The 6,432-nt window shown below is 38.4% G+C and overlaps 1 long non-coding RNA gene across 1 annotated transcript; it reads left to right on the forward strand.

Moving 5' to 3' along the window:
• The first annotated feature begins 1,510 nt into the window (after nucleotides 1-1,510).
• Nucleotides 1,511-6,230, forward strand: LOC123652901. Its single transcript, XR_006742460.1, has 3 exons — nucleotides 1,511-1,521; nucleotides 2,168-2,176; nucleotides 6,002-6,230. It is a non-coding gene; the product is annotated as an uncharacterized LOC123652901 (long non-coding RNA).
• The last annotated feature ends 202 nt before the right edge of the window (nucleotides 6,231-6,432 follow it).

A 6,432-nucleotide genomic window follows, 5' to 3' on the forward strand; every position in this document is an offset into this window, starting at 1 on the left:
GTGTTTCCCCGAAAATAAGACCTACTTACAGGTTTCCTTCTGAGTGAAATATAAGGCATCCCCTGAAAATAAGGCCCCCCGTAGGCTAAACATGAGAGATTTGGTCCACTGATTCTGAAAGAAATGGAGTCCCAAGAAATTCACCAGGAAATTCAGGAATTGGATTGTTATGATGATGTTCCAGAAGATGATATGATTGTCATTGAATAAATGAGTAAATTCTTGATACTGTAGGGTTCACAGTTTGTCTGGTTTGTGTTGACAACTACCAGACTACCGTACTGTATACAGTAATAAATTTCCTTTATTTTCATTTAACAATAAATGTGTACCGTATTCTTCTTCATGGAAAAATAAGACATCCCCTGAAAATAAGACCTAGCGCATCTTTGGGAGCAAAAAATTAATATAAGACACTGTCTTATTTTCGGGGAAACAGGGTAGCTGTGCGCCTTCCGTCCACAGGAACGGAGATAACCTGCAAAAAGGCCACCGCTCACCTAGGAGCCCTGAGGGTCAGCTGGGATCAGGCTTCCAAACCACGCCCCCAGTCACACGGGCAGTCAGGCCCTCAGGCCCCTGTAGAGGGCCAAATGGGAAGACACCTGGACATTCTATAGATTGTTGCTGACTGGGCCGGGATATTGGCAGAATCGTGTCAGTTGCTCTCCCGCCCTGGGAGTGCGGAGATGTTCTTAGTTCCTGACTAATGTGTTGGTTCAGGAGGAAGGAGTGGGTGGAGCCTGGGCTCTCCCAGGCTCCTTGTTTTCCTGTGAAACCCCTTGTTGGGTTGGAGTATAAATAGATGTGCTGCGTGGCTCAGGAGGTTGTCGGTCAGTCTCTCCAGCAGAGGAGGTCAGCGGCCCTCCCAGCTCCCAGCTTGAAATCTGTGTTTTTTGTCCTTATTTCTAATATTTCTCAATCCCTGGGCACCTCCACTTAGAACCAGTTCGTTCATCTCTCTTTCCGTGTGAGACATGGAAAAGGAAGATCCCCGCAGCTTCAGGCCCCCGCATTCTGGCGCCCAACGTGGGGCATGGGCCGAAAGAGGCAACAAGAGGTAAGGCAAGGGATCGCTCCCAAAAATTGTGCGCGCCACAGATTGAAGGAACTGTAAGGTAGAGGGAGTGTATTGCTGTGAAATTGAATCAGCTGGATAATCCTTCTAAATGCTTTAAACTACGCTCATGGTTCAAAGAGATTCTGTGAAGCGTATCAGATTCTTTCTTTCTTAACGTTTCTTGATGAAACCTGGGAAAAGGTTAGAAAGCAGTTGCGTGGCCAATACTCAGCAGGAAGTCCAGAGACAATTCCTGTTCCTACTTTATTTTTTGATTCAGCACAGGAGAATTTGAGAATGTTTAAGTGGGGTGCAGCCATAACCTTACAGCCTGGAATGGAAGGGTGCAAATCTTTAAGAATACCATCTGCACCTCCTCCGCCTCCACATGTAAACTTGTAACCAAGTATCTTAAAATCTTTTTCTTTCCTTAAAAATAAAAATGAATGAAAATTGAAAAAGTAATAAAATACAAAAACAATAGATAAACGACGCCAGTCCCAAAATAAGCGACTTTAAGAGACCTCATATTCACCATCTTTTTTCCCCAGCTAATGACTTAAAGCTTTTACAAATTCATAAATGCATTGGGGATTGATGTGCACATGTAAAGGGGAAAAGCCAGTTTAAAACGAGTGCGCACAGTTTTTGAGCTGGGCTCAACTCTTTGCTGGGTACAGAATAAAGACCAGAGAGGCTGTTTTTAGCCTTGTAAATGGTGGAGATGAATACAGGCTAATTTCCCAAGGCATTTAAAGCAGCACTTGAGATTCCTGCCCAAAGGCAAGTAAACACCAGAAAGGAGATAGCAAGTTTACTGTGAATGGCTGAGAGTTTCTCTCTTGACTTCCCCAGCAGAAAAATTGTGACCATTTTGAAAATCAAAGGCTGGGCCAGGCCTACTGGCTGGAAATTTAAAAGAATTTGGAAGTTACTAAATCAAATGATAAAAACTTAAATCTAAATTTATTGAATTGTTATAATACTGAAATGTTGATCTAAGTATGCTTAGTATGAGTCAGGATAGAAGTTAGTATATTAATTAAATATGCTTTATATTTCATTTGAAATGTATCTTTAAAAGTGTAAAAGTATTATTGATTTGAGAAATGCTAAGTATTTGATTTGCTACCTGAAAAATTTTAAAGTTCTGAAAGTTTAAAGTGTCTTTATTTTTTATTTATTTATTTTTTCCCATGATGCCTGAAACAAATCGGTTTCACTAAAGGAGAGGTGTTGACAGGAAGCCAGGAAAGCTGGTCAGCAACCTTAATTGCTCTAACCACTCTCCCAGTAAGCTAACAAAGGTATTGAATGGCTACAAACTTCCTCCAAACTCCTGTGGCAAAAAAAAACCTCACTTTTTTTTTGGAAGTTGACTCTTAATTATATACCGTATTTTCCGGCGTATAAGATGACTTTTGAAACGAAAAAAAGTCAACCAAAAATCGGGGGCAAAAGACCAAAATTGCACAAAAATTACCTGCAGATCTTGACGACAAAGTAAGTCTTTTCTTTGAAGTGGGGGGTAGTCTTATACAGCGAATATAGGCCTAAACCTATGTTTTAACTGTAAAGTTAGGGGGTCGTCTTATACGCTGGAAAATACGGTATATATAAAAAAGTAAAGTTTAGCCGATACCGGTTTGGCTCAATGGGTAGAGCATCGGCTTGGGGACTGAAGGGTCCCGGGTTCGATTCCGGTCAAGGGCATGTACCTTGGTTGTGGGCATATCCCCCGTGGGGGGTGTGCAGGAGGCAGCTGATCGATGACTCTCTCTCATCGATGTTTCTAGCTCTCTATCTCTCTCCCTTCTTCTCTGTACAAAATCAATAAAATATATATATATTTTTTAAAAGTAAAGTTTAAATTCACCTCATAAAAAAATCTAGAGGACAGAATTGAAGTTCTTAATTGATTATGTCTTGTATTTTTCTTAGAAATGTAAAGTGTTATTAATCTAGGACATGCAAAATACAGCTTTAAAAGTTCAAAATGCAAATTAAATGGGGAGAAATTATATAGTTAAAGTGTATTTTCTCTTATATAATTAGGAATTCAAAATATGTTACTTGTTTGGTCTGATTTAAAAGAAAGAGGATTATTTCATTGATCCAAATTAAATGTAATTGATATTCTCTAAGATAATTTAGGTATATAATCTTTAAATCATATATGAAAATTTGATCTTTCCAAGAGTATTTCAAGGTTTTTTAAGAATAACTTTTGCATATTTCACATGCCCCAAAATGTTCAAAAGACTTACCTATTAAAAAAAATATTTTTTTAATTAAGCAGATTGATACTTGGAATCACATGGAAAGCTTTATCAAATAAAAATCTTATACCATATATTAAATGTTATGAAAGTTTTCACCTGTAAGAAAAGCAAAAACAAAATATTTCTTAAATATAGCCAAAATTTTCAATAGCGGTAGAATTTCAAAAAAGACAAAAAGGCCTCATGCAGCCTGCATTTTTGAATTGACTGTAGGTGGGACACTATGCTTTTGGATCAGACCAATAAAATATCAAACCTATAAGTTTTACTGAATAACTTTTTGCCTTTAAAAAAAATTTAAAGATACCTACTTAAGTTACTTTATAAATTAGCTTTTACAATATAATCAATGTCATATAAACTAGGTTACATGAGAAGCTAATGTTTTATAAATAATTGAATCCTAACTTTATGTAGCCGCCTGCATTTTTTAATTACGCTAGAGGCAGGGCAAAATTTGTGGCTTGTGAATTCAGAAGTAAATTTGCCTTAATTTTAAAATGAAGATACCTACTTTAATTACTTAAATAAATTAGATTATCAAATTATAATCAAGGTTTTCAGCTAAATGAAAAGCCAATAATTTTATAAACAATTCTAATAAAGGCCAAAAACAGCTAGTGATTGCTTTATCAAATAAAAATTAGCCGAAACTGGTTTGGCTCAGTGGTAGAGCGTCGGTCTGCGGACTGTAAGGTCGCAGGTTCGATTCCGGTCAAGGGCATGTACGTTGGTTGCGGGCACATCCCCGGTAGGGGTTATGCAAGAGGCAACTGGTCGATGTTTCTCCCTCATCGACGTTTCTAGCTCTCTAGCTCTCTCCCTTCCTCTCTGTAAAAAAAAAAAATCAATAAAATACATTAAAAAAATTAATATATGTTACTTATGTACATATATTTCAAATTTTATCAAGGTTTTGGCCTCTTTAGAAGGGCAAAACAAAGTAACTAAATATTTCTTTCAGTTTGAAATTGAATTATCATGGATTAAAGTATCCTTACATGATATTATTCTACAGTGTCATTATACTTTTTGATATTTTATAACAGCATATACCAAACAAACTTACAAACTAATTCTTTGAATGTTTGGCAGCCATTTAAAAAGCACATGAAAGGATTTAGTCCCTTCCACTGTGTGGAAGGCCCCTTGGGAAGGCACTTGAGCATTCTATATCGGCCCTTCTGGCTCTTTTCGCCAAAAGGGACCCTCTTGTCACAATTCAGTTACTCACAGCTGTTGCCTGAGTTTTCAATTCATGCTGAGGTTGAAGCCTCGTGGTGGATGGCACCATGGATCTGTCTCTTGCCCAAGGGCATGAGCTGAGCCCTCCCTGGAGAAGAAACCTGGGTTTCCCAAGATATGTGATCAATCCCTGGGCCCCGCCAGCAGGCGAAGGGATCCCAAGGCAGGTGCTGGGCATGGGGGCCATAGGGACATAGGCTACCAAGGAGACGGAACTGAACCTCACATCGCCCTGCTTGGCCCCGGAGGATGGCTGGGTAGCCAATGACGGGTAAGATTTCTCAAGGGAGGGACAACCTAAGACAGGCACAGCCGCAGAGGGCCATCAGAAGAGAACTTGGGGGTCAACAGAGGTGGGGCACAGATCCTCACCCCCCCCCAACATTGCAGGGGCTTAAACATTCACCCCTTCTGAGGGAGGTCTCCTGCCCCATGGCTGCTTTGCGCTTCCGATGCCCAGCTCAGATTGGGACCCAGGCAACAAATGGAGACTTGTCCAGCTCAGATTGAGACCCAGGCAGCAGAGAAGTGGCTGATGGCAGCTGCCCTATATCTAAGTCTAGCCTAAATATAGAGAAAGGATGCATATAATCCTTTTCATTAACATTTGCAGGGTAAACTAAGGTTGTTGTTAAAGTATTAAATTTGACTAAAATAGTCAAGTTTTCAGGTTAAATTGGCTAATTGAAATAAATATTTAAGAAAAGTTCATTGTGCAGAAGTTGTTTCTAAAGTGTTAACTAAAATTTCTATTGGTAGTTCATGGTAAAATTGCTTACCATGCAATTAAACCTAAAAAGCAGTCATATTTTTGTGCAAAAAAAAAAAAAAACAAGTAAAATTATCGAAACTGTGTTATAAAAATTTCCCAAAAGCATCCTAATAATTAAATAAATCAAAAAATATTAAATAGTGGAAAAATATTATGTAAGGAAACATATCCAGAAAGTTTTTTTTCTTTAAAAAACTAATTTCCATTTGTAATGCTAACAACAAAACACACATGATGTCAGAATAAGGCAAAGGAAAATCGTTTGGGCAAAAAATGAAAAGGATCCCAAGTCTAATTCATAGAAAAGTTTTCTTTATTAACCTTTGGTCGAAAATATGTTTATATTTCCAGAAAAACTCCAAGACTGTATGGATTCCTGCAACAACGGATCCCAGAGAGGACCTGATAGGGCTGTTCCAGCCATAGAATAAGTAGGAGCTCACAAGAACAGAGGAGAAATAGTCCAGAAATAAAGATAGTGAAGATGCCTTGCCATGATAGCAGTCAGCACCTGTGCATTGCTGCAGGTTGCCCAGGACCAAGGGCAAGGAAGGACTGAGAGTTGCTCCTTGACAGCAAAGCAGAAGAAAACTTAAAGCTACACGAGGGACTGTGGTGCCAACATGGAGTCATCTGAAGAAGTTAAAGACTGAAATGGAAGCTACTTCTTCAACCATGCACCTGCTCATGCTAGCATGAGTAGCTTCCAGTCTTCTGCAAAGTCTTGCACAGCCAAGTCCAAGGACTCTTGAGTAAATATACAGCAGCAGCAAAAGAGACTTTCTTTCATTTGGTAGCAAAAAATGTTAATATGTCCATAGTTCTGATTTATCATATTGTTGTTTTGCATTGGCATTATTTTGTTATTATTTAATAGTCAGAGTTTTTGCTCGTGACATTCAAGTTTTGAAAATGATAACATGTAGTTTAGTTTTGCATTGGCATTATTTGCAATTGTTTTAATTTAGAGTTTTATTCTTAATGTTTAAATTAAAAAAAAAATGGTGATATGTAGAGGGCCAAATGGGAAGACACCTGGACATTCTATAGATTGTTGCTGACTGGGCCCTGGA

The sequence above is a fragment of the Pipistrellus kuhlii genome, unplaced genomic scaffold, assembly GCF_014108245.1.
Source record: "Pipistrellus kuhlii isolate mPipKuh1 unplaced genomic scaffold, mPipKuh1.p scaffold_m20_p_22, whole genome shotgun sequence".
Classification (NCBI taxonomy): Eukaryota; Metazoa; Chordata; class Mammalia; order Chiroptera; family Vespertilionidae; genus Pipistrellus; species Pipistrellus kuhlii.